Source organism: Hordeum vulgare, chromosome 3H (genome assembly GCF_904849725.1).
Source record: "Hordeum vulgare subsp. vulgare chromosome 3H, MorexV3_pseudomolecules_assembly, whole genome shotgun sequence".
Classification (NCBI taxonomy): domain Eukaryota; kingdom Viridiplantae; phylum Streptophyta; class Magnoliopsida; order Poales; family Poaceae; genus Hordeum; species Hordeum vulgare.
The window spans coordinates 164,591,098-164,603,840 of record NC_058520.1 but is presented as its reverse complement, the minus strand read 5'-3'; positions in this window follow the sequence as shown (position 1 = coordinate 164,603,840).

Here is a 12,743-nt window from a genome sequence, read left to right as displayed (position 1 = left end):
CAAACCAAGTCTTAATTCGTGTACAGGCTGTTTTCTCCGGAGGAGTCAAATGGGTGATCGACAGTGGATGCACCAATCATATGACCGGAGATAGTAACTTGCTCTATGACTTCATGCAAGCCATTCGACCATACATGAGCATTGTATTCGGTGGAGGGTCGAAAGGGCGGGTAATTGGGTTGGGCAAGGTGGCAATCACTAATGACATGTCTCTTGCAAATGTCATTCTTGTCCAATCTCTTCAATATCATTTGCTTTTAGTTCGCCAATTGGCTTCCGTTGGTTATGACACACTATTCGGACTAACGGATGTGAAAGTCTTCAAGAGAGACACTCTCGAAGTGGCCTTTGTTGGAGAGTTGGATGGGAACCTTTACACGGTTGATTTCTAGAAAGAGAGCACTTTCCATACAACATGTCTGATGGCCAAGGCTGACATGGGATGGCTGTGGCATCGCCAGCTCACCCATGTCGGCATGAGAAATCTTCAAAATCTCTTAAAAGGCAATCTCTTCAAAATCTCTTAATGTATCTTTTAAGAAAGATCGTGTGTGCAGTGCATGCATAGCTGGGAAGCAACATCAATCAAAACACCCACCCAGGAATATTGTATCCACCTCAAGGCCTTTAGAGCTCCTTCATGTGGATCTATTTGGGCCTCCTTCATGGGCAAGTCTTGGTGGGAAAAAGTATGGACTAGTCATTGTTGATGATTACTCAAGATACACATGGGTATCCTTTCTCAAGTCCAAGGACGAGACGAAGATCATCTTCATTGGTTTTGCCAAACAAGTCCAGCGGAAGTTTGACAAGGACATCAAGGCAATAAGAAGTGATAATGGCTCCGAGTTCAAGAATTACACCCTAGAAGAATTTCTTAGTGATGAGGGAATTGAACATCAGTACTCCGCACCTTACACCCCTCAACAAAATGGTGTAGCAGAGAGGAAGAACCGAACACTTGTGGAAATGGCAAGGTCCATGTTAGACGAATACCAGTCACCACATAGTTTTTGGGCTGAGGCTGTCAACACAGCAAGTCATGCATCAAACCGGCTTTGCCTTCAACCAATATTGGAAAAGACTCCATATGAGCTCTTAACCGGGAACAAGCCCAATGTCAAGTACTTTCGTGTATTTGGATGCAAGTGTTTCATCCTCAACAAACGGGACCGGTTAGGAAAATTTCAATCCAAAACAACTGAAGGGATTTTTGTTGGCTATGGATCAAACTCTCACGCCTACAGAGTCTACAACAAATCCACTGGATGTGTTATAGAAACCTGTGACGTGACGTTTGATGAATTTAACCACTCCCATGGGGAGCAAGTTGATCTAAGTGATGCAGGTGAAGAAGATTCCTCGCAAGATATCTTGAACATGGGTGTAGGTGCACTTCTTCCCATGGAAAAAAACCCCATGATGATGATGAAGATGATGAGAGTATTTCTCATCATCAAGACAGTTCACTGTCCGTACCTCCACAAGATACTAGCACACATATCATGCCAGTTGTTGAGGATCAAGTGGGAGAACATGTGTCTCACCCTGATCACACTCAAGAACAAGTTGACCTTCAAGAGCTAGACCAAAGTATGGATATGGTTGATGATGAACCTCAGCAGGTGCATCGCGAAGAGGAATATCTTCCACCGCACGTTAATGATCCATATGTTGAGGATGTTGATGATGGAAACGAAGTCGAACCTCGTGAAACCCTGACCTCCATCATGCCACGTGTGGCCGGTCGTGTTGATATTGATCAAATCATCACTGGCGTGTCGAAAGGTAGAGTGACTCGTAAACAATTAACAAACTTTTGTGCTCACTTTTTGTTTGTCTCTAGTACTGTGCCACACATGGTTCAGGATGCATTGTGTGACAATGACTGGCTCCTTGCTATGCAAGAAGAGTTAAACAGTTTTACACGCAACGAAGTATGGTCATTGGTAGAACGACCAACTGAGGAACACAATGTCATTGGGACTAAATTGATCTTCAAGAACAAGGAAGATGAGAATGGGACTGTCCTCCGCAACAAGGCAAGGTTAGTAGCACAGGGGTACTCCCAAGTTGAAGGTTTGGACTTTGGTGAGACTTTCGCCCCTGTAGCTCGTATTGAATCCATTCGCATTCTATTGGCCTATGCTGCTTTCAATGGTTTTACTTTGCATCAGATGGATGTGAAAAGTGCTTTCCTTAACGGTCCTCTATAAGAAGAGGTATATGTATCACAACCACCTGGGTTTGTTGACCCCCATCACAAAGACCATGTGTACAAACTACACAAGGCTCTGTATGGCCTCAAACAAGCACCCCGTGCTTGGTACGATCATCTTAAGAAGTTCTTACTCGATGATGGCTTTGTGAGAGGGGTGATCGATCCCACTCTTTTTACTAAGAGGGAAAATGGTGATTTGATCTTATGCCAAATCTATGTAGATGACATCATTTTTGGTTCTCCTAACATCCATTTATGCAAGAAGTTTGCGGCCTCCATGACCAAGACCTTTGAGATGTCACTCAACACGGACTTGAAGTTCTTTCCTGGGTTTGAAATACAACAATTTCAAGAAGGAATTTTCTTGTCTCAAACTAAATACCTCAAGGACATTCTAGAAAAATTTGATATGACAAATGCTAAACCAATGAAGACACCCATGGCCACAGATGTTGTTCTAAATGAAGACACCAACGGTATTCCTTTTGACCCATCCACTTACCGCTCTATGATTGGTTCGTTACTTTATCTTTGTGCATCTAGACCGGACATCATGTTAAGTGTAGGCATACGTGATAGATTTCAAGCTTCCCCTAGGGAAAGCCATCATACGGCGGTTAAGCATATTCTTAGATACCTTGTTCACACCCCAAAGTTAGGCCTATGGTACCCTAAGGATGCAAAGTGGGACGGAAATCCACTTCCGGTGCATGTCAGTTTCTTGGACGTTCCTTGGAAAGTTGGTCCTCGAAAAAGCAGAATTGTGTTTCTCTCTCCACGGCCGAGGCCGAATATATTGCAGCCGCAAGCTGTGCAACCCAACTGCTATGGATGACGCAAACCCTAAAGGATTATGGCATCACGTATCAACACATGCCTCTTCTCTGTGATAATGAAAGTGCCATAAATATCTCCGAGAACCCCATTGATCACCCTCGCACAAAACATATTGATATTAGGTATCATTTCTTGAGAGACCATGTGCAAAAGGGTGACATTGATATTGCCCATGTGGGTACTGACATGCAACTCGCTGACATTTTCACTAAGCCACTTTGCGTAGCAAGATTCTGTCAACTTAGGCGTGAACTTGGTATCTTGGAGCTTGATAACATAACTTGAAATCCTGTACACATGCACACACTCACATTATGTTCTTGTCTTGATGTCGGCATGCACTTAAGGGGAGTCACTAGCACTCACGTCATAATTTTTGTTTTAACCCTACAATATGCATAAATCAACTACTTTCCACAAGTAGTATATATAATTCTTGTAGGAAACTGTGTTGGGTGTCCCTTGTGATAAACCATGTCAAATCACCTCATCATCCAACTCCCAGAACTTGCCTCTGCCTACATCTCTCTCGGTCGTCCGACGAGTCTCGGACGTCCGACGGCTAAACACACTTGGGACGTCCGGCACATGTCGGTCGTCCGACTGCTGATGCACTCCGGACGTCCGACGCCCGTCGGACATCTGACACATCGGGGGCCTCTATAAATAGAGGGGCGTGGGCTGGGCCTTGCCCTTGCCCTCATGCCCCCCTATTCTCCCAGCCGCCTCCACAGCCACCGCCAGCTACGGGAGGAGCTCGACCGCGCCCGCCGCCACAGGGGCCCTGCCCTGTGATCTGGCTGATCTCTTCCGCGGGATCCGTCTTCCCTTCCTCTCCTCTCTTGATCTGCAGGTATCCTCTCGGTCTGTCTTGCGATTGGTTCCCCTTTCTCACTAGTTCATGTGTTCGTTCATGTGGCTTGACCATGACCGTTCCCCATTGGATTTCCAATCGTGTAGGCCTTGTTCCATCATGCCCAAGATTAAGCACAGTGCCCGGAAGAACTCTGCTGGCTCATCCACTCGTGCCCCTCCTGGCACGGGGTCGGATGACTCCGATGTACCATGTCGTTCCTTCAAACGGCTCGCCCGGCGTCCTCCTCCACATCCCCGCTCCTCGTCTGATGGCTCTGACTTCGAGGATGAGCTTGCAAATGAGAAACATGCTGAACACGTTGTCGTTCGGAAGACTATGCCGAAGCCGGGGACTCGCAGGCCCTCATATATGCCACTGCCTCCTCCTGAACAGCCCGAAGGTGAATCTCGTCGCATCTCCCTTGAACCTCCTCCTACTTTAGGTCGCGAAGTCAAGGACTTCACCACGGTTCCTAAGTCTTCCTCCTTTACATTCCGTCGCGATGTTAACCAAATTTCTGTTGTACGTGACTCTATGGACTCACGTTTCCGCACACACGTCCAAGCGGACATCTTTTCTACTGTCATCGTTCCTAAGGGTCTCTCAGTCCATCATTATATTGATCTTGAGCATATTCGCACTCACCCGGCGAAATACCCGGGTGTCATTGAGCTCATTGAGTCATCGGGGCTCGCTGCCCCCTTTGCTTTTTGGTGCGATTTTTAACAGTGCCGCTATTCATCAATTTTATGCCACGTGTTTCTTTGGATCAAACAACACTGTTAGCTGGATGACTTCTGATGTTGAGTTCACAGCCTCTTATGATGAGTTTGTTGCTGCACTCGGTTTCCCCGACTCCGGCTTCAAAATCCATAAGAATGATCCTAACCATGCACATAAGCCCATTGAGGCGTGTGGGCTTCTCCTCAAACCACTTCGTGAACTTGATGCAGACGAACGGATGAAGGATCTTAACCAAGTATCCATCTGGCGCTCTCCCTTCTTTATCATTTTTCAGTGTCTTATCCGCACCATCTATCCCAAGATGGGTGATAGGGGATCCTGCAGCAGCTACTGTATTGACATCATGTCACATTTACACGAGTCCCCCAAGTGCAAGATTAATGTGCCTCACTTTCTCTCGCATGAGATTCGGCTTGCTAGTCTTCAATACAAGCGAGCCTTCCCTCATGCCCCCTTCATCCAGGCCTTTATTCACCATGTTGCCGAATTCACTGTTGCTCCCACTCACACGCATCACAAGTGGGTCATTCCCAATCACATGGCGGATGACTATGCTCCTAAGAAAACCTCATCCACCTCCACTTGCCGCACTGCTGCCCAGTCAGCAAGCCCTTCATCCAGCTCAGCTCCTCTTGGTCGCTTTGCAAAATTCATTGGCAAGTCACATTCTGCCATGATGAAGGCTTTCTCTTTCCAGTGCGGTCAAACTCATGATGTGGTTTCTCGCCTCGTCTCCTCCGAGAATGCCCTCAAGGCTCGTCTGAGAGACTCGGGCACTCTTGATGTGAGTGACGATGAGGATCTTCCTACTGCTCCTCCTTCTGACTTTGGCGTCCCATCTGGTCCTGAGTGGGCTGATTTTCTTGACGAGGCTGGTGGCAGTGACTTGCCTGACGATGAGGATGATGAGGATGATGCTGCTGATGATCTCTGAGCATGGTTGATGCTTTTGGTGCCTCCCTTTTTGGTACTTGATGCCAAAGGGGGAGTAATGTATCCTAGTTTTAGTCTTTGGAGATTTAGTCTCAATTTGCATGTTTGTGTAATGCAATGGATAAACGACTGTGATGCACTATGTATGGCTACCTATGAATGTCGTGATTGCTATGAATTGCTATGATATCATCGTATGCTATTATGTTTTGCTCTATTACTTCATATGATGATCTATTATCTTTACTAACTCACATGATATTTTCGATACACACATTAAGGGGGAGCTCCGATATTTTACCATGCACATACTAAGGGGGAGCTCCGTACTAAACCTCTTCCAAGCTAAAATGTATGTTAAATCTTTTGAGAGCTATGTATATGTTGTCATCAACTACCAAAAAGGGGGAGATTGAAAGTGCAGTCATGCCCTTAATCGAGTTTTGGTGTTAATGACAACACATACATAGGAAACTAATCTTATTTGTTGAGTGTATCTCTGGATGGCAAGTACTCTTAGTAGATTGAGAATTATGTGCCAAGGTGGTCTGAGAAGATCGGGACATATATGTCAAGAAGGCTCGGGATTGAGAAAAGATGATGTAGCATATCCTTTAAATTTACTATTCTTGAGTATAGGGATCCCGCACTATTAAGAGGGGATCACAGGTTTTGCGATGAACTTGCTCATACCACATCTCTACTTTTCTGCTCATACCACATCTCCACTGCTCTGCTGTTATCTCAAAACAGAACCAATGCCTCGGACATTCGGCTTCCTCCGGACGTCTGAGGGCCGAACGCCCGACCACTTCGGAAATCCGGAACCTTATACCAGAGAAATTTGAGTCAAATAACTCGGATTTCCGGCCTCCTCCTGTCGTTCGAGGGCCGGACATCCGACCTCCTTCGGAAAACCGGAACCTTGCACCAGAGAAATTTGAGTCAAATAACTCGGGCTTCCGGCCTCCTCCTGTCGTCCGAGGGCCGGACGTCCGACCCCCTTCGGAAATCCGGTGCTCTTGAACACAGCCAATATCTCGGACATCCGGCTTCCTCCAGACATCCGGTCCCTGTTCGACTACACAGTGGTTCCTGATATATATACTTCCCTCGGACGACCGACCCCTGTCGGACGTCCGACCCCTTTTGGGCGTCCGGACATCCGAGAACTGCCGGATGTTGACCACTGTCAGACTTAAGTGGCCCCGACGATTGTTTTAGTCTCCCCACTATATATACCCCCCACCCACTTCGTGAGAGGGCGCTCAACAGAGCAAGAACACTTACAAGAACACCTTTCTCCTCACTCAATCTTGACTACACCCAAACTTAGATCCCAAGAGCATTTGTGAGCCCCTTTGAGTGTTGTTCCAATCAAAAGATAGATCATCTCCTTCTCCTCCTCTCCACCAAAGTGATTTGTGATTTGAGCAAGTTTTGAGCAATCCCCGTGATCTTGTTACTCTTGGAGGTTAGAGACTCCTAGGCGGTAGGAGTCTTCGGAGAGGAATCAAACCTTTGTGATTGCCCCCGAAAAGTTTGTGAAGGTTTGGAAGCCACCTCAAGGCTTACCACTAGTGGTTGACAAACGCCTTCATGGAGTTGTCTCAAAGGGAGAATAGGGTGAGCCTTCGTGGCGTTGGTGTGCCTTTGTGGTAACATCTGCCCCTCTAACGGTGACGTAGCTTCCCTCCAAGGAAGTGAACACCGGGATACATCCTCGTCTGTCTTGGAGTTTCGGTTATCCGTAACCCTAACTCTCTACTTGTGTTAATCCTTATTACGTACTTGCATTTGATTATTGTTTACCGGCTGCCTTACTTTACTCTAAATAGCTTACTCTTTGTCTTTGCAATTATTAGGCTCACGCTCATATTCCGCACCATTGCCTAAAATTGCTAAGTAACTATTAAAATTTGGAACTGTACCTATTCACCCCCCTCCAGGTCCAACTCGATCCTTTTCACTTCCTTCTTTTCATTTTTCCTCTTTCTTCTCCTCTTGTCCCCTTCTTCGGACTAAATTAGCTCAGAATGCCTTTTTGGAGCTAATTATGTCATTTCGAGGATAATTATCTAAGTATAGGTCATGTTTTATTAAATAGACCATTTTGGAGCTAACTAAGCTAATTATGTCATTTAGGTGGAAGCCTAGCTAACTATAGGTCATTTCAGAGCTACTTGGGTAAAATAGGTCATTCAGAGCAAACTATGCTTATTAAGCCATTTTGGATTTAGCTAAGCTAATTATAGGCCATTTAGTACCGAAGTTAGGGGGAATAGGTCATCTTCGAGCTACGTAAGCCTTATTATGTCATTTAGGGGAGAACTTAGCTAACTATAGGTCATTTTTTATTAAATAGGTCATTTTGGAGCTAACTAAGCTAATTATGTCAATTAGGTGGAATCCTAGCTAACTATAGGTCGTTTCGGAGCTCACTTGGGTTAAATATGTCATTTTGGAGCTAACTATGCTTATTAAGCCATATTGGAGCTAAATTGGCTAACTATATCATTTAGGTGGAAGCCAAGCTAAGTATATAATATTCATGAGCTAACCAAGGTTCTTATGCCATTTTGAGCAGATTATTTCATTTTTTAGCTAACTTGGTCATTATAATGAGCTAACCAAGGTTCTTATGATGTTCTCACCTAACTAAGCTAATTATGTCATTTTGTAGGATAATTAGCCAATTTAGTCTTTGTTGGATGAGTCTAAGCTACGTAGAAGAAGAGAAAGAGAAGAAGCAGGAAGAGAAGAAGAAGTAAAAGAAGAAGAAGGAGGAGGAGGAGGAGGAGGAGGAGGAGGAGAAGGAAGAGGAGAAGAAGAAGAAAACAAGAAGGAGAAGGAGAAGGAGGAAGAAGGAGGAACAAGAAGGAGAAGGAGGAGCTCCTTCTCCTTCTTCTCCTCCTTCTCCTCCTTCTTCTTGTCCTTCTTCTTCTCTTCTTCTTCTTCTTCCTTCTTTTCATTTTTCCTCTTTCTTCTCCTCTTGTCCCCTTCTTTGGGCTAAATTAGCTAAGAATGCCTTATTGGAGCTAATTATGTCATTTCGACGATAATTAGCTAAGTATAGGTCATGTTTTATTAAATAGACAATTTTGGAGCTAATTATGTAATTTAGATGGAAACCTAGCTAACTATAGGTCATTTCGGAGCTACTTGGGTAAAATGTCATTCTAGAGCAAACTATGCTTATTAAGCCATTTTGGATCTAGCTAAGCTAATTATAGGCCATTTAATACCTAAGTTAGGGGGAATAGGACATCTTCGAGTTATCTAAGCCTTATTATGTCATTTAGGAGAGAACTTAGCTAACTATAGGTCATTTTTATTAAATAGGTCATTTTGGAGCTAACTAAGCTAATTATGTCATTTAGGTGGAAGCCTAGCTAACTATAGGTCGTTTCGGAGCTCACTTGGGTAAATATGTCATTTTGGAGCTAACTATGCTTATTAAGCCATATTGGAGCTAAATTGGCTAATTATATCATTTAGGTGGAAGCCAAGCTAAGTATATAATATTCATGAGCTAACCAAGGTTCTTATGCCATTTGAGCTTATTATTTCATTTTTTAGCTAACTTGGTCATTTTAATGAGCTAACCAAGGTTCTTATGATGTTTTCACCTAACTAAGTTAAATTATGTCATTTTGTAGGATAATTAGCCAATTTAGTCTTTGTTGGATGAGTCTAAGCTACCTAGAAGAAGAGAAAGAGAAAAAGCAAGAAGAGAAGAAGAAGTAAAAGAAGAAGGAGGAGGAGGAGGAGGTGGAGGAGAAGGAGAAGGAAGAGGAGAAGAAGAAGAAAAGAAGAAGGAGAAGGAGAAGGAGGAAGAAGGAGAAGGAGGAGCTCCTTCTCCGTCTTCTCCTCCTTCTTCTCCTTCTTCTTGTCCTTCTTCTCTTCTTCTTCTTCTCTTCTTCTTCTTCTTCCTTCTTTTCATTTTTCCTCTTTCTTCTCCTCTAGTTCCCTTCTTCGGGCTAAATTAGCTAAGAATGCCTTTTTGGAGCTAATTATGTCATTTCGAGGATAATTAGCTAAGTATAGGTCATGTTTTATTAAATAGACCATTTTGGAGCTACCTAAGCTAATTATGTCATTTAGGTGGAAGCCTAGCTAACTATAGGTCATTTCGGAGCTACTTGGGTAAAATATGTCATTCCGGAGCAAACTATGCTTATTAAGCCATTTTGGATCTAGCTAAGCTAATTATAGGCCATTTAATACCTAAGTTAGGGGGAATAGGTCCTCTTCGAGCTACCTAAGACTTATTATGTCATTTAGGAGAGAACTTAGCTAACTATAGGTCATTTTTTATTAAAACACTAGAAATAACATACCATTATCGTCATCACGGCTGTGAAGCACGGTGGCTCTGGCTTGTTTCACCTGGAGAAGGCTGCCCTGGAGAAGGCTCCACTGTAGAAGGGTCGTGCGATGCGTTTCGGGAGATATTCTGCACCAAACATCGTTTGCAATGTGTCGTTAGCATGAGGACACTCTTAAGACCACTGCACTGAAATGAAACTCACCGTCCCCGCGATGTTAATGACTGGCATCGGCGGAGGGACTTGGCCGGTCTTCTCGCACATAGACTGTACATTTGGTTTTGACAAGTCAAACTTTTTATTTATTAATGAAACGGACATTAAAATGCAAGATTTGAAATAACATGAAGAAGAAACTTACCACGAAGATCTCGTATATGGCCCTGTTAGACGCATCATTCCGTGCCCTCTTCGCCTCCACCAATGCAGTCGTCCTCTCCTCCAGCTCCCTCATCTCCTTATCCTTATCCACCATAGCCGCCTGCATTGCCTCTCTCTCTTTCAGAATAGCAGCCTGCAACACAACTCATTGTTAGCATTGTAATGATATTGGTTCCAACGCACAACATGATGCGGAAAGATAGTTGAGTCCATTAAACTAACCTCGATGGCGAGCTCGACTGGCCGTGGACGAGGTGTTATCTCCGGCCAGGAGCTCGTTTGGCGTGCCTTTATCTGCCGAAGAGTGCTAGGACAACGTATAAGGCCGTCTCCAATGGCGATCGAGCCATGGGGCCTCCCGTTGCCAGCTATCATCACTAGCTCTGGATCAATAGGCCCGTCGCTCGGGTTAAAGTCCTCCCCTTTCCTCGCTTTCCCGTGATCTCTGTACTTCACGAGCTTGTGGTGGGAGGAGATGTTGGTGAAGTTTTCTGGATGCTCGAGGTCAGACTCAGAGAATGCCTTGACCTTCTTGTACGAGGCAGTATGGGCCATCGCATAGAGGTCGTACATCTGTGGCACCTCCATCTTATTGTGACGCGCCTACAAGAGAGAGAGAGGAAAATTGTATTAGTAAAGGCCTCAAGATAGAATTAAGATTGAATTGCATGAGGCATGAAGCAAACCACATACCCAGTTCTTGCCAAATTGGATTAAGTTGACGCTCCCTTGATGGTGTGGCACACCAACCATTTTGCCACGCCTCTCCTTGGTGTTGTTGTGGCTGGCATCCCACGTTTCGGAGCACCAGTGATCCACCAAGGCCTCCCAACAATCCATCTTATCCACACACCATCTTGGGGGCACCTAAGTTAATAAAGATAAATTTGAGCGTGTAAGAACCAAATCAAGGAAACTAACTACAAAACCTTAATAATATGTAATTACCTTCATGTAATGCTCCTTCTCCATCTTAGAATCACGACACTTTGCCTTGTACTTCCTAATACGCCGCGTGGCATAGTAGTCTTGAACAGCCTGCACCCGAGCCTCGTGCCGAGAGTTTTGAAGTAGGCGGCGACATTCGGTTTCGACAACCTTTGCCGCGTCCTCCTCGTACCCCTCCTCACACCTGTAGTAGGTCTGCAAACGATACAACACCGATTAGTACAATAACTAGTTATGGTTGATTTATAATTGTGTGAAGGAGAAATTACCCAGAACTGTCGGATCACCATGTCGGACCTCGTGTGGCACAAAACACCCTCTATCTCCACCTCCGGTGGGGCCGGGGCACCCAAGTAGTGCTCCCACGTCATTCCTACCTCTCGCTCCCGACCGGGTAACGTATCAAACCTTGGGAAGTTTTTACGGCAAAGCACACCAAGGACGTTGTTGGGCTTGCGGACACCCTTGGCAACAATCCAACCCCTACGGTATGCCAAATTAAATCCAAAACATTAGATATTTGAGAAAACGTGAAGGCAACAGGTTAAATAAGAGTAAATTAACTTACTTGTCCCCATTTGGCCTAATCGACCACCTCTGCTCGGGGGTCGCCGGCACAAGCGGGAGCCCCGAACTACCACGCTGGTAGACGGTAGCCCCCTCACCCAGCTCTTCGTCGCTACCAGCATGGCCACTTGGCTGAGCCCAGGTATCCCACTGGGTCTCTGGGAACGTACCCTCATCCCTGCTTTGCTCCGGAGTCACCTGGAACGAAGCCTCTGGGACACGATTCTCATGGGTCGAAGGCTCGTCGACCTGAGGCTCGTTGACCCGAGGCTCGTGAACCGGAGACCGTGTGTCACACCCTAGTTTACACCCCAAGAATTCTATGTTGCAAAAATCAGAGCTTGTTAAAACTTTTTCAAATAATGTCGTGAGTGCAATGTGAACCCTTGTTTGAGTGTATGCTTGTCTATTTGATGACTCAACCCTATGAAAACTTATTATTTTGTTCTCTTCAAAAACCCTTTCTCATTTATATCAAGATCACCTTCATCATGTTGGGATACACTACTAGCTCATGAAGCCAAGTGGTACTTCCAACCAAAGTTGGTGATCTGATCCAAATATTATTTTTATTCATTAAACACATTAATTGGTGATTTAAAATATTATTTTCCTATTTTATATCTATGTCTGTTTCTAAGGCCAGTAAGGATATTCCCACAAGGAAAATTTCTTTCCTGCCTTAGAAAAATCTGAGTAAATTCATGGAAGCTCAGAAGGACATATATTATCCATATATAAGATTTTCAATCCTACTTTATATTATTATTATTTGAGTAAAACCCTGACAACCATTTCTGTCTGTTTTAGCTTTTTGAGATGTTTCCAAAGGAACTTATCTCAGTAAAATCCCATAAAATTGCAGGAGCCCTCCCAAACCATATTAGGTGCTCACCTAAAATCTCACCTTGATCCAAGCTGGGGAAGT